This window comes from Periophthalmus magnuspinnatus, chromosome 2, assembly GCF_009829125.3.
Source record: "Periophthalmus magnuspinnatus isolate fPerMag1 chromosome 2, fPerMag1.2.pri, whole genome shotgun sequence".
In the NCBI taxonomy this organism is placed as follows: Eukaryota; Metazoa; Chordata; class Actinopteri; order Gobiiformes; family Gobiidae; genus Periophthalmus; species Periophthalmus magnuspinnatus.
Genome location: NC_047127.1, coordinates 16,190,080 through 16,210,834, shown reverse-complemented (window position 1 = coordinate 16,210,834; position 20,755 = coordinate 16,190,080). Strand labels below are relative to the sequence as shown.

The 20,755-nt window shown below is 45.8% G+C and overlaps 1 pseudogene; it reads left to right on the top strand.

The window, feature by feature from the left end:
- Window positions 1-1,599: 1,599 nt before the first annotated feature.
- The window catches only part of LOC117381896 (CLIP-associating protein 1-B-like), a 42,147-nt pseudogene continuing 22,991 nt past the window's right edge, over window positions 1,600-20,755 (top strand).

Genomic DNA, 20,755 nt, shown 5'->3' with positions numbered 1-20,755 from the left:
GATGACAAACCATTTTCCTTTCTGGGACAGGTTAGCTAGCGCAGGGGCTGGCCGACCTCTTCTCATAATATCCAGCTTTTCGTAAAAGGCCTGTCTTGAAAATGGCATGGAAAGTAAATCTGCAACCAGATCAATCTCTTCTCCTCAGCCATTATGGCTTAAAAATACAGCGGGTTTAGTTTGACATTCTGCAGACTATCACCTTTCAGGCTCTAGAGTGCTCATCCAGTCACAGGACATGTACATGGCCAGTTTGCGTAGGACCTTTTAGCTAGCCCTGAAATGCAGAATTGAGATCTGATTGTGTATTGAAACTGACTGTGTCTGTGTTTTACAGTGGGCGGGGCCCACTCTGTTTATTCTGAAGGTCCCAGGAAAATGAACTTTGCCTGACAACACGAGCTAGCTCAAATGTAATTGGATAAATTGGAAGCCACTCAACGAGGTGGATATAATATGACATAAAGAGAATAGAGAATATTTTTGTTTACATATTTATGAAAATAAAATAAAATAAATTCACTTTTCTGAGCATGTTTAGCCCAGCAGAGAAGGCCTTCTTGGCCCTGACAACTTGCCACTGAGGTTAGACATGGTTTAGACCTGGTTTAGTTCTGGGTTAGTCCTGATTTAGTCCTGGGTTAGTCTTGATTTAGTCCTAGTTTAGATCTGATTTAGACTTGGTTTGTCCTGGTTTTGTTTTGGGCTAGACCTGGTTTAGACCTGGTTTAGACCTGGTTTAGACCTGTTTTAGACCTGGTTTACACCTGGTTTACACCTGGTTTAGAAATGATTTAGACCTGTTTAAGACCTGGGTTAGTCTTAATTTAGTCCTGGTTTATACTTGATTTAGACTTTGTTTTGTCCTGGTTTTGGCTTGGGCTAGTCCTGGTTTAGATCTTGTTTAGATTTGGTTTAGATCTTGTTTAGATCTGGTTTGAATCTAGTTTAGACCTGGTTTATGTCAAGACAAAAATATTGAACACTATACCATATATATACATTGTCTGTTTCGAGTCTGTGCTGCAGAGGAGGGTTTGAGTCAAAGAACAGGTAGTGATCTGTGTGGGGATTTCTGTTCTTTCAGTTCAGATAAATACAAATATTATTTCAACTAAATTAAGATGTTTTCTTACGTTAAAGAATCAAAAAGTACTTAAGTACTTGTAAATTGTGCCTAATTTTTTGCTAGAATTCTCACTAGCATGACCTCATAAATATGATTTAGACTCTCTACTTCCTGTAATTTTCAACTTTTCTTCACAAATTACTTCTTGATTGGTGTAAAACTATAATTTATATTTAACAGGTTTTATCCTACCAAATTAAGTCCAAATTTGAGAATCATAAAAACCTGTCATAAGCACTAAACAAATGTTGTACTTATAATTGTGTAGATTTTAGCCACGCAACTGTACTTTTACTTGAGTACGAATTTGCATTACAGCTTTTACTACATCGTAGTAAAAGCTGTAGTGACGCTTTTGTCCCGTTTTTGTCTGAGGTGTAGTTCCCCTCTGTGTCCTGCAGATGTCCTCCTGCTTAACTGCAGCTGTACGGCGGCCGCACAGGGACAGTCACACATCTGCATGAATCTGCTTCGCCTTTTGTCGCTTTGGGGTCGCGCCGTAGATCCGTCATATATCTGCACATTATAAAACATGCCGTAGATACAGCGGTCTGCGGCGCCAAGTGAAGCGTCTGCGGCGCAGAGTGAAGCGTCTCTGGACCGTCTGCGGTGCGTTCATGACTAAACCCGCAAATAAACCCGCAGATTTGGTGAGTTGTTTTTTTTTTTTGAAGGATTCTGGGGAGGGCGTCAGGATCAATAACGGATCAATTAACAGCCAATCAGCGGCGCAAGCAGCCGCGCGTGCACGGCCAATCATTTATGCTAATTTAGCCTTTAGCTTCACTTTAGCGCGTTTCTGTAAAAATGTGCGATTAAATGAACAATAAATCATGTTTTTCCTGAGCTAGCACCTCAAGCTAACGGATATGTTCTACCATTTATCCCCCTGTTTGATTAGACCTAGTTTAGTCCGGGCTTAGACCTGGTTTAATCCTCATTTATACCTGGTTTAGTCCATAGACTGTATAAAATATAATGTATACAGTCTATGGTTTTGTCCCAGTCGTGGTTTAGAGCCACTTTAGTTTATTTAGTCCCGGTTTAGTCCTGGTTTAGTGGTGGTTTTGACTTGGTTTAGTCCTAGTGTAAACCTGGTTTAGTCCTGGTTTAGACCTGATTTATTCTTACTTTAGTTCAGGCTTTTGCTTAGAATTTATTTTTTTCCTAGTTTAGTTGTGGCTCAGACCTTAGTCCTGGTTTAGTCCATCTTTAGTGCAGGTTTAGTCCTGGTTTAGTTCTTTTTTTAGTCCTGGTTTAGTCCTGGTTTAGAGCTAATTTACGGCTTGTTTTGACTTGTTTTCATCCTAGTTTAAACCTGGTTTAGGCATTTGCTTAGAATTTGTCCTACTTTAATTGTGGTTCGGACCTTAGTCCTGGTTCAGTCCTGGTTTAGTCCTGGTTTAGTCCTTCTTTAGTCCAGGTTTAGTTCCGGTTTAGTCTGTTTAGTTGTCTTGGTTCCTTGTTATTACTAATTTAGGGGGGGTTATTACAGTAGTATCATGGCATTACTTATAGTCAGTATGTCTGTTTGAGATTATTTTCAGGTTAGTTTAAATATATAACTCATTCTCCAAAGAAGTATTATTCTAAAGACAGTTATGTTATATATGTTTTATAATTTTGATTTTAATGTTGTTCTTACTCTGTATAGTAATGTGAATTACTTTGAGTACAAATTGTGTCTTGTAATAGCGTGCTACAATACCATGTCTGACTGCTCATAGTATTTCCAACTCCAATTTTTATCTGTGTCCAAATAAACTTTACATCAAACGTTTGTGTTTCTAAACTCATTTTAGTCTTTATTTTTACAGAATCTCAGTGTTTGGATCATGAAGGCGTCACAGCCTCATTGTGTGGGACTCTCCTCTCCCTCCCTGAAACTTCTTCCTCAAAACAACAAAAAATAAAACCTCAAACTGTCACATTTCAGACCTGCCATCTTGAATCTCAAACACTGTTTTTGAAGCAAAGGTTAGTATTATGATTACAAACAAATGCATACAAATTACATTCCTTAACTAAAATGTTGAACCTTCTTATTATTTGTTTGGAATTGGCTCCATAAACTTATCATATTAATCTTATGTCTTAAAGTCCTTTCAGCTGACAACAATCGTGACTTTAGGGTTGAATATTGGCACCACTTTCTGAAGCTGTTGTGAAAAATAATTTGATTTTTATTTATGTATACTGACAGAGAAGACGGTGTTTTGTTATTGGACTTCTGTGCTAGTCACAGCTTGTCCATAACAAACACCATGTTCGAACACAAGGGTGTCCATCGGTGCACGTGGCACCAGGACACTCTACGTCGGAGGTCGATGATCGACTTTGTTGTCGTGTCATCTGACCTCCGACCGCGTGTCTTGGACACTCGGGTGAAGAGAGGGGCTGAGCTGTCAACTGATCACCATCTGGTGGTGAGTTGGATCCGCTGGCGGAGGAGGAAGCCGGACAGACCTGGCAGGCCCAAGCGCATTGTGAGGGTCTGCTGGGAACGTCTGGCGGAGCCCTCTGTCAGGGGGGTCTTCAACTCCCACCTCCGGGAGAGCTTCTCCCTGATCCCGGGGGAGGTTGGAGACATGGACTCCGAGTGGGCCATGTTCTCCACCTCTATTGTCGATGCGGCTGCTCGTAGCTGTGGTCGTAAGGTCTGTGGTGCTTGTCGCGGCGGCAATCCCCGAACCCGGTGGTGGACACCGGAAGTAAGGGAGGCCGTCAAGCTGAAGAAGGAGTCCTATCGAGCCTTGTTGGCTCGTGGGACTCCTGAGGCAGCTGATGAGTACCGGCGGGCCAAGCGTGCCGCGGCTCGGGCAGTCACAGAGGCAAAAACTCGGGGTTGGGAGGAGTTCGGGGAGGCCATGGAGGAGGACTATCGGACAGCCTCAAAGAGATTCTGGCAAACCGTCCGACGCCTCAGGAGGGGGAAGCAGTGCTTCACCAACACTGTTTACAGTGCGGTTGGAGCGCTTCTGACCTCGACTGGGGATGTTGTCGGGCGGTGGAAGGAATACTTTGAGGATCTCCTCAATCCCACTGTCACGTCTTCCGAGGAGGAAGCAGAAACTGGGGACCCAGAGGCGGACTCGTCCATCACCCTGGCTGAAGTCACTGAGGTGGTTGGCAAGCTCCTCGGTGGCAAGGCTCCGGGGGTGGACGAGATCCGTCCTGAGTACCTCAAGTCTCTGGATGTTGTGGGGCTGTCTTGGCTGACACGTCTCTGCAACATCGCGTGGCGGTCGGGGACAGTGCCTGTGGAATGGCAGACCGGGGTGGTGGTCCCTCTGTATAAGAAGGGGGACCGGAGGGTGTGTTCCAATTACAGGGGAATCACACTCCTCAGCCTTCCCGGTAAGGTCTATTCCAGGGTACTGGAGAGGAGAATCCGACCGATAGTCGAACCTCGGATTCAGGAGGAGCAGTGTGGTTTTCGTCCTGGTCGTGGAACACTGGACCAGCTCTATACTCTCCATCGGGTCCTCGAGGGCTCATGGGAGTATGCCCAACCAGTCCACATGTGTTTTGTGGATCTGGAGAAGGCATTCGACCGTGTCCCTCGTGGTGTCCTTTGGGGGGTGCTCTGGGAGTATGGGGTCCGGGGCTCTTTGCTAAGGGCTGTCCGGTCCCTGTATGACCGGAGCAGGAGCTGTGTTCGCATTGCCGGCAGTAAGTCAGACCTGTTCCCAGTGCATGTTGGACTCCGCCAGGGCTGCCCTTTGTCACCGGTTCTGTTCATTATATTTATGGACAGAATTTCTAGGCGCAGCCAGGGGCCAGAGGGGGTCTGGTTTGGGAACCACAGGATTTCATCTCTGCTGTTTGCAGATGATGTTGTCCTGATGGCTTCTTCGAGCCAGGACCTGCAGCAGGCACTGGGGCGGTTTGCAGCCGAGTGTGAAGCGGCTGGGATGAGAATCAGCTCCTCCAAATCCGAGGCCATGGTTCTCGACCGGAAAAAGGTGGTTTGCTCTCTCCGGGTGGGTGGTGAGTCTCTGCCCCAAGTGGAGGAGTTCAAGTATCTCGGGGTCTTGTTCACGAGTGAGGGAAGGATGGAGCGTGAGATTGACAGGCGGATCGGTGCAGCGTCTGCAGTGATGCGGTCGCTGTATCGGTCCGTTGTGGTAAAGAAGGAGCTGAGCCCAAAGGCGAAGCTCTCGATTTACCGGTCAATCTACGTTCCTACCCTCACCTATGGTCATGAGCTCTGGGTAATGACCGAAAGGACAAGATCGCGGATACAAGCGGCTGAAATGGGCTTCCTCCGCAGAGTGGCCGGGCGCACCCTTAGGGATAGGGTGAGGAGCTCGGTCACACGGGAGGAGCTCGGAGTAGAGCCGCTGCTCCTACACGTTGAGAGGAACCAGCTGAGGTGGCTCGGGCATCTACTCAGGATGCCTCCTGGACGCCTCCCTAGGGAGGTGTTCTGGGCATGTCCCACCGGGAAGAGGCCCCGAGGAAGACCCAGGACACGCTGGAGGGACTATGTCTCTCGGCTGGCCTGGGAACGCCTTGAGGTCCCACCGGAGGAGCTGGAGGACGTGTCCGGGGTGAGGGAAGTCTGGGAGTCCCTGCTTAGACTGCTGCCCCCGCGACCCGGCCCCGGATAAGCGGAAGAAAATGGATGGATGGATGGATGACAGAGAAGACGAAGACGAGAAGACAGTTTTTGTTTCATGTGGATCGACTCAGTAATTACAGAAATATTAACCATACACCAGGTCAATAAATCTGCAGTCTGACAGTTACACAGCAAACTCCACCTGAGAATTCTGACCTCTGTCAGCCCAGGTCAAACTAGAGGGACTCTACAATGAGCTGATGTTACAGGAACACAACCCATTTGAACGGACATTAGCAAATCTCAAAGGCTGCAATTTGTGCCATAATTTCGTCCGCAAACAACAAAATCTTCTGCCTTATTCTGCATAAAAGCTGCTAACCCTATAGTTTAAGCATGTTCTGAAATATCTCTGTGTCAGATGCCATTTTTGTGTGTAATCCTCTTCCAAATGTTACACTTCCCAGATAGAGAGATGGAACCAGAGGAGGAGGAGCAGAGGGTGGAGGTATCTGTGGAGGCTTCGGTGGAGGGGTTGCTGGACTTGGTGATGCAGAAAGACTTTGGGACCAGGACTCAGACAGGATTGGAGATCATAGACCGGATACTGGACTCAGAGAAGAGTCCTGGTCTAGAACAGGACCAAAGCGCTATGGACCGAATTGTGGACACTGTGGTCTGCTCCTGGGTCAACGACAACAACTTCAAGGTGAAGAGTTAATGGTTTTATAAGTGCTGCAACTAATGATTATTTTCATATCAATTAATCTAAGAATGATTTTTTTCAATGAATTGACTAATTGCTTGCACAGTTGGCTGTAGCCTGTACAATCTGTGGTGGACGTGCGCCTGTAGCAGTGGACGTGTGTCTGTAGCCTACAGTGTGTGGTGGGCGTGTGTCTGTAGAATACAGTGTGCGGTGGGTGTGTGTGTCTGTAGAATACAGTGTGTGTGGACGTGTGTCTGTAGCCTACAGTGTGCGGTGGGCGTGTGTCTGTAGAATACAGTGTGCGATGGGCATGTGTCTGTGGCCTATAGTTCACGGTGGGCGTGTGTCTGTAGCCTACAGTGTGTGGTGGGCGTGTGTCTGTGGCCCATAGTTCACGTTGGGCGTGTGCGCATGTTAACTGCACCTGTATGTGTGGCTCTGCTGAGAAATGTAGTTTCCCTGAAGGACAGTTTATGTTTGCATAAAGTTTTGGAGAGAGCAGATAGTGTGGACAGTGTGGCACATGCAGCTCTGTGAAGTCTGCCTCGCTTCTACAACACAAGGAGCCTCTCGTTACACTTCAGCCACACTGTTAGCATTGTACTTGAGCTGAAAACTCTTTGAACTTGTGGTGTGTGCTTCTCACGTGCACTGCTGTGCTTTGTGTTTAAATACAGCGTGAATGTTCAGAGCTTGAATGTACTTGTTCTATCTGACACACCTATTAAAGACTGCTCTAAAGGCGACGCATCGCCTATATATGAATGTGTATTTTCCTAGTTGACGGCATTGCTTACGTCAATGAATTGTTGCAGTTTTTGTAAACATGACTAAACCAGGCCTGAATTATTAAAGACTTTTTGGAGATTTCTACCATGTTCCCTCATCAAAAACATGCCTGAAGAGGTTTTAGATTGCATCCATTCATGTTTGAGTATTTTACCGATCTCTCTCGGGCCCTGTTTGAACCCTCCTTACAGTCAACACTACCAGCCTGTACTAGGTTCCACCTACGAACTTAGTTTTTTTTATAAATAAACAACAATACACTACAACTTCACAAACCAGATGCAATGTGCCATTAGAGGGATGCATGCAGGGAGAGGGGGGTCGAAAACAAAACGGAAATGTATAAAACATGTTAATAAATAGTTTTGGGCAAATATAGCAATTTCAAAACAATAAGTTAACATGATACTCTAAATGTTATCTGTTAGCAATTAATACCCCATAGAAATAAAATACCCTCTTTAAAACTGCAGGACTAAATAAAGAAAAGGTCTTTGGTCCGAAGCACTAAACAGAGCTGTCTGTTTAGAATGAGCCCAGATGCTCAGTGGGTTTGGCTTTGGTCCTTCAGTATTTATCTCTAATGTTTCTGTTTCTGGCTCTGAGCTGAGTTTTGACAGCTCTGTCTTTGATTTTCTATAGACTCTCCTTCCTTCTCCTTCTCTCCCTCCTCACCCTCCTTTTCCTTGTCCTCCTCCTTTTCCTAAACCAAGATTAAACATGGACTAATGAGAGACTAAACCAGGACTACACTAGGTCTAAGCCAAGACTAAACTAGGGACTAAAACAGGACTAAAACAGGTCAAAACCAGGACTAACCCCCGGACTAAACCAGGACTAAACCAGGACTGAACCAAGACTGAACCAGAGCTTAGCCAGGACTAAACTAGGTCTAAATCGTGACTGAGTCAGGTGACCGGGCAGCAGCCAATCAGGGCTCATCATTTGAAACCGGGTCGAGTCTAATTTTACCAGAGCCCAGTTTCCTGTTTCTCTGGTTCTGTGTCGGACAGACTTCCTGTGAGACTCAGACCAAAGAGACTCCAGAGGCAGCAAAAGAAACCAGTCACAATATTAACCCAAATAAAAGTAACTACAAGAATGTAAGCAGAAGACCCAGCAAAGACTTTACTCATAATTAAAAGTTTAAGCACTAAGCCTTGCTCTGTGTAGTCCTGGCTTAGTCCTGGTATAGTTCTGATTTTGTCCCTGATTTAGTCCTGGTTTAGTCCCTGGTTTAGTTCCTGGTTCAGTCCTGGTTCTCTTCTGGTTCAGTCCTGGTTCAGTCCTGGTTAATCCCTGTGTGTTTCAGGTTGTTCTTTTGGGGATGGACATTCTCTCTGCTCTGGTCTCTCGTCTGCAAGAATCCTTCAGGACTCAAGTCGCCACTGGTAAAACCAGTTCTCCCACACAGCAATGTTTAATTTAAGTCACAATATGTAACTTTCTGAAGTGGTATGTTACATGCATGATTCCGTGGAAATATAAAGTTAACCTTATACTTTACATTCTCCATGGAGATAGATATTTTTTATGTCATACTGTGGAATATTATAACCAAAGGAACAACATTTCCATGGAAACGAGCGGGAGGGGGCTCTCCTCCAGGCCAAATAAGAGCCAGGTTTGCAAGTCCGCTCACAGTAAGGACATGTTTTTCAGTGCAATAAACACGAAAAAGAACAAAAAACTAACACTTAATCTGTATTTGGCTAAAAAGTAAAACACAATACGACAATTATAGTTTTGCACAAATCAAGAAGCAATTTGTGAAGTAAAGTAGATAAATACATTTTTTGGAAATCACAGGACATTAGAGAGTTCTGTTTTAGAAAGTTCTAGACTGATAACATCAACCTGGGGAAATTCTATTGGTATAATTTACACAAGAAACAATTTTTTCTGATACTTTAAACAGTATTTCAGCTAAGTAAAGGTGTTTTCTTATAGCTGTATTTGTCTAATAATAATTTCTGTGTACATTTGAGGAGTTTTGGCCAAGTGGTTGATAAGGTTGGTAACAGTTATGGAATTACCTTGTGTGATGTCAGGATTTTCAAGCAGGAAGTAAAATTTTAAACCTAAGAAATGGCCAAAAACTGTAACATTTTTTGCAAAATCTGAAATATAATGATCTTAAGTGTGTCTTAGTAAAATTTTAAACTATAGGCCGCACCTGAATAAAAAACGCACCAGCTAAATTTTAAAAGAAAATAAATTTTGTACATATAAGCCAAACCTGAATATAAGCTGCAGGTTTTCATGTTGTAACATAGATATTTACACAGAAAGACGGTACATGGAGGCTTTTTTTTTGTTTTAATTTAAGACAAGCTTTTTTTAAAACTATGCCTGAAAATCGGCACGACACATGCGATCAACACGGGATGAACATACCTGCATGTTTAGAAAATAAAACAGCGCCAACACGGGCCATCTGCTTTTATTTCCTCTGAAAGCTTTGTCGTCTTTTTGCATTGACTGAGTTTTTCCTGCTGCCGCCTCCAACGTCACATTGGTTCATTGATGCCAAACCTACGTGGAGTGGCTCTTTTTCCTTCTTTGACGCCAGATACATTGCCTTTATCTTAAAAGCTGCATCATATGTACTCTGATCTTGTACATGACTCATCTCCCTCTTGTGATATTTTGCTGTGTTCCAGTCCTTCCTGGTCTCATGGATCGTTTGGGAGACTCCAAAGACCAGGTCCGAGACCAAGACCAAGCTCTACTCCTGAAGATCATGGACCAAGCAGCCAACCCTCAAGTCTGTGTGAGATTAAGCACTTTTATAATGGTCTAATGGTCCTAACTGTGTTTCTTTTATTTCAGTTTGTGTGGGAGAGGATGATGGGAGGATTCAAACACAAAAACAGTAAAACCAGAGAAGGACTGTGTCTGTGTCTCATCGCCACGCTCAATGTGTAAGACCTGCCTAAAGCTCACCACACACTACACAATACAATTTAGGCCCCAATTTGCTTTTCCGCAACTTCAGGGATCCTTGTTACTCGACTTTGGATCCTCTTATGCGATTTTGAGTCCACTGCGCTCCTCATGTGTGTGGTGTCAATGCGACTCTGAGCTGCTCTGTCATATCGTAACCACAAAACATCACCATGGTAACATCCAATAAATGTGTCAGGGGTAGAGGAGTGAAGGACACAGAGGCGCAAAATACAAACTCAGGAAATAGCCACAAAATCTCGCTCTTAATCCGGCTTGAAATGTTCTTTAACAGTAAAAAGGCAAGGGCAGTTCTTCATCCATCCATCCATCCATTTTCTTCCGCTTATCCGGGGCCGGGTCGCGGGGGCAGCAGTCTAAGCAGGGACTCCCAGACTTCCCTCACCCCGGACACGTCCTCCAGCTCCTCCGGTGGGACCCCAAGGCGTTCCCAGGCCAGCCGAGAGACATAGTCCCTCCAGCGTGTCCTGGGTCTTCCCCGGGGCCTCCTCCCGGTGGGACATGCCCAGAACACCTCCCTAGGGAGGCGTCCAGGAGGCATCCTGAGCAGATGCCCGAGCCACCTCAGCTGGTTCCTCTCAACGTGTAGGAGCAGCGGCTCTACTCCGAGCTCCTCCCGTGTGACCGAGCTCCTCACCCTATCCCTAAGGGTGCGCCCGGCCACTCTGCGGAGGAAGCCCATTTCAGCCGCTTGTATCCGCGATCTTGTCCTTTCGGTCATTACCCAAAGCTCATGACCATAGGTGAGGGTAGGAACGTAGATTGACCGGTAAATCGAGAGCTTCGCCTTCCGGCTCAGCTCCTTCTTTACCACAACGGACCGATACAGCGACCGCATCACTGCAGACGCTGCACCGATCCGCCTGTCAATCTCCCGCTCCATCCTTCCCTCACTCGTGAACAAGACCCCGAGATAGTTGAACTCCTCCACTTGGGGCAGAGACTCACCACCCACCCGGAGAGAGCAAACCACCTTTTTCCGGTCGAGAACCATGGCCTCGGATTTGGAGGAGCTGATTCTCATCCCAGCTGCTTCACACTCGGCTGCAAACCGCCCCAGTGCCTGCTGCAGGTCCTGGCTCGAAGAAGCCATCAGGACAACATCATCTGCAAACAGCAGAGATGAAATCCTGTGGTTCCCAAACCAGGCCCCCTCCGGCCCCTGGCTGCGCCTAGAAATTCTGTCCATAAATATAATGAACAGAACCGGTGACAAAGGGCAGCCCTGGCGGAGTCCAACATGCACTGGGAACAGGTCTGACTTACTGCCGGCAATGCGAACACAGCTCCTGCTCCGGTCATACAGGGACCGGACAGCCCTTAGCAAAGAGCCCCGGACCCCATACTCCCAGAGCACCCCCCAAAGGACACCACGAGGGACACGGTCGAATGCCTTCTCCAGATCCACAAAACACATGTGGACTGGTTGGGCATACTCCCATGAGCCCTCGAGGACCCGATGGAGAGTATAGAGCTGGTCCAGTGTTCCACGACCAGGACGAAAACCACACTGCTCCTCCTGAATCCGAGGTTCGACTATCGGTCGGATTCTCCTCTCCAGTACCCTGGAATAGACCTTACCGGGAAGGCTGAGGAGTGTGATTCCCCTGTAATTGGAACACACCCTCCGGTCCCCCTTCTTATACAGAGGGACCACCACCCCGGTCTGCCATTCCACAGGTACTGTCCCCGACTGCCACGCGATGTTGCAGAGACGTGTCAGCCAAGACAGTCCCACAACATCCAGAGACTTGAGGTACTCAGGACGGATCTCGTCCACCCCCGGAGCCTTGCCACCGAGGAGCTTGCCAACCACCTCAGTGACTTCAGCCAGGGTGATGGACGAGTCCGCCTCTGGGTCCCCAGTTTCTGCTTCCTCCTCGGAAGACGTGACAGTGGGATTGAGGAGATCCTCAAAGTATTCCTTCCACCGCCCGACAACATCCCCAGTCGAGGTCAGCAGCTCTCCACCCGCACTGTAAACAGTGTTGGTGAAGCACTGCTTTCCCCTCCTGAGGCGTCGGACGGTTTGCCAGAATCTCTTTGAGGCCGTCCGATAGTCCTCCTCCATGGCCTCCCCGAACTCCTCCCAACCCCGAGTTTTTGCCTCTGTGACTGCCCGAGCCGCGGCACGCTTGGCCCGTCGGTACTCATCAGCTGCCTCAGGAGTCCCACGAGCCAACAAGGCTCGATAGGACTCCTTCTTCAGCTTGACGGTATCCCTTACTTCCGGTGTCCACCACCGGGTTCGGGGATTGCCGCCGCGACAAGCACCACAGACCTTACGACCACAGCTACGAGCAGCCGCATCGACAATAGAGGTGGAGAACATGGCCCACTCGGAGTCCATGTCTCCAACCTCCCCCGGGATCAGGGAGAAGCTCTCCCGGAGGTGGGAGTTGAAGACCCCCCTGACAGAGGGCTCCGCCAGACGTTCCCAGCAGACCCTCACAATGCGCTTGGGCCTGCCAGGTCTGTCCGGCTTCCTCCTCCGCCAGCGGATCCAACTCACCACCAGGTGGTGATCAGTTGACAGCTCAGCCCCTCTCTTCACCCGAGTGTCCAAGACACGCGGTCGGAGGTCAGATGACACGACAACAAAGTCGATCATCGACCTCCGACCTAGAGTGTCCTGGTGCCACGTGCACCGATGGACACCCTTGTGCTCGAACATGGTGTTTGTTATGGACAAGCTGTGACTAGCACAGAAGTCCAATAACAAAACACCGCTCGGGTTCAGATCGGGGAGGCCGTTCCTCCCAATCACGCCCCTCCAAGTGTCACTGTCGTTACCCACATGGGCGTTGAAGTCCCCCAGGAGAACAACGGAGTCCCCGGTTGGTGCACTGTCTAGTACCCCTCCCAGGGACTCCAAGAAGGCCGGGTACTCTGCACTGCCGTTTGGCCCGTAGGCCGACACAACAGTGAGAGACCTGTCCCCGACCCGAAGGCGCAGGGACGCGACCCTCTCGTTCACCGGAGTGAACCCCAACACGCAGCGGCTGAGCTGTGGGGCAATGAGCAAGCCCACACCAGCTCGCCGCCGCTCCCCGCGGGCAACGCCAGAGAAATGGAGAGTCCAACCCCTCTCGAGAAGTTGGGTTCCAGAGCCCAAGCTGTGCGTGGAGGTGAGGCCGACTATATCTAGCCGGTAACGCTCAACCTCCCGCAAAAGCTCAGGCTCCTTCCCCCCCAGCGAGGTGACATTCCCCAGAGCTAGTCTCCATGTCCGGAGATCCGGTCGTCGAGGTCCCCACCTTCGAATGCTGCCCGGATCTCTCCGCACCCGCCCCTCATGGCTCCTCCCGCAGGTGGTGGGTCCACGGGAGGACGGCCCCACGTCGTTTCTTCGGGCTGGGCCCGACCGGGCCCCGTGGGGAAAGGCCCGGCCACCAGGCGCTCGCTGCCGAGCACCCACCCCAGGCCTGGCTCCAGGGTGGGGCCCCGGTAACGCCAGTCCGGGCGACGTAACTGGCCTCGTTGTTTCTCTATTCATGATGGGCTTCTGAACCGCTCTTAGTCAGACCCGTCTCCCAGGACCGGTTTGCCATGGGTGACCCTACCAGGGGCATGAAGCCCCCGACAACATAGCTCCCAGGATCATTCGGGTACTCAAACCCCTCCACCACGTTAAGGTGGCGGTTCGGGGAGGGCAGTTCTTCATGTATGTCTGTTTATATCCACACAACTTACTTACTTACAGATTACTTTGAGATTTAAAATCTCAACTTTTCTCCCGAAGTCTGTGGTCTGCTCTTTTTGTTGCATGTTTTAAAATAGTTTGAGACTGAAAAATCCTGCAGTGTGTGGCACTAATTTCACAAAAAAAGAGGAACTGTACCAGAGCCTGCTACTTTCCACCTGCAGTCTCTGGGCAGGTGAACACACTACGGACAATTACATTACAAGGTTAACTTAGCTCATCGTTAACTTTAGTAGTAAAATACAACAAAATGTCACCTTTTCAAATACATTATGGTTTCCTACAAATGCTCCCTCACCCCAAACTCCTCATCTTTAATCTCTTTTTAAAATGTATTTATTTTAGATTTGGGTCTCAGAGTTTGACATTGAGCAAAATTGTTCCACATATTTGCAACCTACTGGGAGACCCCACCAGCCAGGTAAGAACAAATATATATATATATATATATATATATATATATATATATATATATATATATATATATATATATATATATATATATATATATATATATATAATATATATATAAGAGGGTTGTTATATGTTGTTTTGGTGGAATATAGCATTTAAAAAAAAATAAACATGGTGATCTAAATATTTTATGTGTTAGCAGTAGTGAAGTGTAATACACCCTCTTTAAAATATTTGTATAATTCCCACTTTCAGGTGCGAGACGCAGCATTGAACTGTTTGGTGGAAATCTATCGTCATGTTGGAGAAAAAGTTCGAATTGATTTGGGCAAAAAAGGCCTTCCTCAGTCCAGGTACACACCAGGACCAAGCAGATTCTAACTTTTAATACTAATAAATAGACCTAATACTCAACAGAGATGATGATAAAAAACACTCTTTCTTTAGACAATAGGGATTGTTTTATTATCGATACCTGCTCAAATGAGTATCTAGTTTCAATAATAGTTTTAGTATCGATATCTGCTCAAATGAGTATCTACTTTTGAGTTTTAGTATTGATTTAGTATCTCATTTTTGATACTATAATATACAATACTATATACTGACAAACCTAATCTTATTTTTTAGGTTGAATGTCATCTTCAGTAGATTTGATGAAGTGCAGCGGTCCGGAAATATGGTCTTGTCTCCTCTTTCTGGTAAAACTAAAATGTGTGACTGTGGCAGAGTGGTTATTCTGTCTCCTCCCTCTCACCAGGAGGTTGTGGATCAGAGTCCTGAGCTCTCTGAGTGTGTTCTTTTATTGTGAAGGGCCTGGTTTGCTTCAGCACAGAGGATTTTATTTTAAAGAGCTAGTGTCTGCTGTGCTTTAGTCATAAGACCAGTTCAGGATTCACTGACAGCACCTTGAGGTAAAACTACTCCTGAGAAAAACAGTTAAAATGCTACCTTATGCAAATTAGACAAGGTGATGTATTTGTGTACAGCTCTATTGAAAACAGGTCAGTTCAATTTAGGAATCAATGTAGGAATTAAAATGTCTTACATTTGTCTAAATTGTAATTATGTTGGATGCAAAGCAAAAAAGCTGTTTTTGGGGAGTAGTAGTTGCAGTAACAATAGTAATAAATAATAATAGTAGTTGTAATAGTAGTAGTAGTAGTAGTAGTGTTGTTTTTATGTACATCAAATGAGTAAATACTTTTACCAGTGTTCTATTTGTATGTTTATGTAATAATAGTAGATGCATTTGTAGTAGATGTAGTGGCAGTAGCAGTAGTAGTACAGTATTGTTATGTACATATTAAATTAATTAATACTTAACTTTATACCTGTGGTATTTGTGTACTTGTACTTAAATACAGTATACATTAACTGCAGTTGTGTCTTCGTGTGGGAAGCTGAACTTTAACTTCTCGCCTCATTTGAGCCAAACCAAGCGGCGATAATCCATCAGGACCCCTCTGGAATCTGCACTAGAACTAAACTCATCATTACACAGGATTATAAAGCTGTGTGTTCTGTAAGGACAAGATAAGATTAGGCTCAACAACTCATTAGAGCACTATATAAACAGGGATCTGGGGTCTTAGTCCTGGTCTTAGTCCTTGTTTAGACCTAGTTTTAGTTCTTGATCTAGTCCTGGTTTAGACCTAGTATTAGTCCTGGTTTATTGCTAGTGTTTGTACTTGTTTTAGTCCTTAGTCTATTGCTGTTTTCAGATCTAGTTTTAGTCCTGGTCTAGACCTGGTTCTGATCAAATTTTAGACTTGGTCTAGTCTTAGTTTAGACCCAGGTTTTAGTCCTGGCCTAGTTCTGGTTTAGATCTAGTTTTAGTCACTAGTCTAGTCCTGGTTTAGAGCCAGTTTTAGTCTTGGTCTAGTTCTGGTACAGACCTTGATTTAGTCTTGATTTAGTCCTGGTCTAGGCCTGGTTTCGACCTAGTTAAGTCCTGCTTTAGTCCTGGTGTAGTCCTGGTTCAGAGCCAATTTTAGTCCTGGTGTAGTCCTTTGTTCAGACCTTGTGTAGTCCTGGTGCAGACCTTGTTTTATTCCTGGTCTGATCCAGGTTTAGTCTTGATTCAGTCCTGATTTAGTGCTGGTTCAGTCCTGGTTCAGTCCTGGTTTAGTCTTGGTTTAGTCCTGGTCCAGCCCCTATTTCAGTGAATGGGTGGTGCTGTAGGAGGCTGTTGAATATTGAGCAATAGGACACAGACCCTCCCCTTGTCTCGCTCTCTGTATATTGACTCTCTTCATCACTAATCAAAATGGCGGCTGTGTTGTTAAACTGTGATCTCTGTCGTCTTTTTTTCAGATAAGACGTTTGAGGATGAGGATTCTTCTTCCTCTCGTGGTCCGTCTCTGGGGAAGAAGAGTCTGAGTATGGGATCGTTCAGACGCACCACAAAAACAGGTTAGACTCCATCACACTATTTTAATACTTTGCAATGACATTACACTTGGGGGGTTTCTACATGTATCTGTATGGCAGAATGTTCAGCAGGTACCATGGAGATACAATGTACACATAAAAAAAAAAATACAAAAGTGATTTCAACGTATTTTCAAGAGCCCGTGATCGATTCGAGTGTTCATGGTCCTACTGATGTTCAAAAAAAGGTAAGAGTGAGTAACTGAAAAACTGTTAACTAATGCTAGCTTGTGACTGTTATATTTGACAGGGACTTGTTTAACAGCACAAATCAGCTCACCTGTTGTAGTTCCAGCTAAGTCAGTTATTTATGGTCAGACTGTGTTAAAACAAATCTCAAATCAAGTCTAACAAGCATCAGAGAGAGCAGTGCCTACAGTGCGCATTAAACCACCAGGTAATGTCGATGACATCAGCTGCCAAGTATCAATAAGACAACAGTGGACAGTTCTTTAAATGGACACAACACGACTGAATGAAAGCAGATAGAAGCCTATCTGCTTTCATTCAGTCGTGTCCATTTATGGCTAATTTATTAAACTGTTGATCCTTGATTATGTGTCGTAACGGTGGGTGTAGCAGACCAAAGAGTGCAGACTCGGGGCAGATTTACGGTGTTTATTTACAATAGTGCAAAAGACAGTTCAGACAGTTCATTTATCACACACGGGACGTAGGTAGCGGGAGGCAGACCAGATGGGCGTAGGGCAGGGCAGGAGCAGGAAACCCAGGACTGGAGCGGGAGCGGAGACTGCCAGGACCGGAGCACGACGAGACCAGGGACAGGACCAGGGAAGATTGAGCAGGAGTGATCCAGAGAGCGGGAGCCAGAGCAGGAGACGGAAGCAAGCCGGAGGCCAAGACAGGGCAGGAGGCAAGCAGAGGGTCGACTGTACCGGAGCTGGAGCGTAGAGGCAGGAGCAGGAACGCGCAAGAGCAGGAATATTGACACACGGACAGTCTGGCCGAGACTCTGGTCCAAGACGGTCCTGGGGAAGACGAACAGACGACCTGGCCCCGAGTGTCTTCTGCCGAGCCCTCATATACTTGGCAGCAGGTGCATGTAATTGCGCTGATGCGCTCAAGGTGCGTGCGGGAGGAGTCAGGAACTCCGCCCAGCTCCGGGCAGACAGGTAGGGGAGGGGGAGAGAACACAGGAGGACAGGAAATGCAGGATCATGACATTATGACTAAAACACACTTAAATAAACTGCTAAGGTGTAAATTTATTAGCATTAGCTGCTTACTTTAACTCGAGCTGTTAAACTAGCAATAATTTCTACGCCTCAGACAATTCTGCAGAAATGTTCAAATACTCGTCCAGTCTTACACTGTCTCACAGTGTACATTTCTCCAAATGAAAGTATTTGACTATATTGAATATAATAATATTTTGGTTCAGGGCGTGATGGGAGCGCAGCTGGAGCAGTGGATGAAGAGGACTTCATCCAGGCATTTGAGGATGTCCCCACTGTACAGGTTTGAGTTACACCTGGTTAAAGTCTCTGTACACAGTCTTAAAATTGTGAAAAATAGAACTAATTCATTTTAAACGGTTTGCAGTGGTCCAAAGTTATTCGTCACTGTCCTTATGCCAGGCATGCCCAAACTGTGGCCTGGGGGCCAAATGCAGCCCTCAGACCAATTTTTCTTGGCCCTCAAGCTTCCTGGTAAATTGGCCCATAATACCATAAACAGTACTTCTTACTGTATATTTCTGAAAATTTACTTTAACAAGCTCATATCAAATATTTAATGTGTCCCATTGAGAACGTAAGCTTGAATAAAAGTCTAGTGGTTCAGTCTAACTTGTAATAATAACGCAGATTTGAAGTATTCACTGTATTGGTGACCAGTCTATGGCCGTCAGTCGGCCCTTAGCGTTGTCTGTGTTTTTATATGTGGCTCTTAATGAGAAAAGTTTGGACACTCCTGCCTTATACATTCAGAGTATCATAATTATTCACCATAAGTTTATAAACACTTTTCATCACGTCACGGTTATGGTAAAGCTAACAACAACTAGCATGCTAACCGTGCACTTCCTGATTTTCTGACAATGCTTTATAATTAGATGCAGACTGTACACAGCAGACTTATTTTGACCTCAAGGGCTGCTTATACAATATATCTGTACTGGGGCAACATTTAGGTATGTTGCCAGAGAGCCTGAGGAGCAGGGCCAGAGGAGCAGGGCCAGAGGAGCAGAGACAGAGGAGCAGAGACAGAGGAGCAGAGACAGAGGAGCAGACAAGAGCATTAAAATGTGTTTGTATTTCAGATTTACTCAAACAGGGAGGTGGAGGAGGCGATGGCCAAAGTCCGAGACGTTCTTTCAGACGACAAACGTGACTGGGAGCTCCGAGTGGCAGCGGTGAGAAATTCACAGCATTTTATATTAACTAAAAGTGTCTTTATTTTATTATTTTCAACTTTTACAAACAAGTGTTAATGGAAACAAGAATCTGGGAATAAAAATAAAACCTGGTTAAAAAAACAAAACAAAACCTGAAGATGATAAAATGTGTGTAAACAAAGATTGAATATGAGACAATTCAAACTAAACTAACAAAATTAAACCAGGACCAAACCAGGACCAAACCAGGACCAAACCAGGACCAAACCAGGACCAAACTAGAACTAAACCAGGACTAAGATAGGTCTAACCTAGGATTAAACCAGGGAGTAAACCAGGGACTGAATTGGGGACTAAATTAGGGACTAAACTAGGGACTAAGCCAGGACTAAACCAGGACTAAACCGGACTAAGCCAGGACTAAGCCAGGACTAAACCAGGACTAAACCAGGACTAAACCAGGACTAAGCCAGGTCTAAGCCAGGTCTAAGCCAGGTCTAAACCAGGTCTAAGCCAGGTCTAAGCCAGGTCTAAGCCAGGTCTAAGCCAGGTCTAAGCCAGGTCTAAGCCAGGTCTAAGCCAGGTCTAAGCCAGGTCTAAGCCAGGACTAAGCCAGGACTAAGCCAGGACTAAGCCAGGACTAAGCCAGGACTAAGCCAGGACTAACCCTGGTGACCTCTGACCCTTTCTCCTCAGCTAAAGAAGGTTCGCTCTCTGCTGTTGGCTGGAGCTCCAGACTTTGACAGTTTTCCTGCTCAGCTCCGCCTGTTGGAGGCACCATTTAAACTTTCGGTTAAAGACCTGCGCTCTCAGGTGGTGAGAGAGGCCTGCATCACTCTGGGGTGAGACTCATAACCTTTGACCTGTATTACCCTGTACAGACCCTTTTGTTTCTTATCCAAGCCGCTTCTTTGGTTCTGCTCAGATTTCTGGTGGACGCTGTCTTATATTTATCTTAAGGAAGCATTTTTTGTTAGGAAAGACAATCCTTCTTTGAACAGGAATGGGGGGCTTAGACATCATCTATCTCCTATTTATAACTCTATCCTCAAACTCAAATCAAAAAAGAAAACATTAGAGCTAGCCAGTATGCTAATAGCTAGTCTAATATGTGTGAGAGCACCCATTAGGTGTTTGAATGATTATGCTAAGTATGACTCACAGTTCACACTTAGTGTAGTTCATTAGACCTGGCCTAAAAACAGAAACTGTAAACAATATGTGTGTTAGTTTCAGTGCATCCCCTCCCTTCTGATATTTTTAAGGCAGTGTCCAGCAATAATCTGACCAGAACTGAAGAAGCGGCCAGTCCAGATTAAATTTTTTTCTTTTTACTATAGTACTAGTAATGAATACTACAACTGTTATCGAAACTAGATACTTATTGTTTACAGGTATCGATACTGAAAAAAGCCACATTCACAGGACAGAAATGAACCTTTCCAAAATAGCTTTAGAATGATCTTGAGCTGTATCAGTATATAGTAAGTATATATACTCCGCCCCTACAGCCAGGTGAGTCACTTGATGTCATCAAGTACCTGAAATTGCAGTGGACACACCCATATTTGTCAAAAGGACTAGGAACACTAGATAATGCTATTAAAACACCATATACACAATTTGGTGCTCCATTTTAAACATTCTGATGACATTTAAAGGGTCCATAGTTACAGAAGAACAATCTGTTC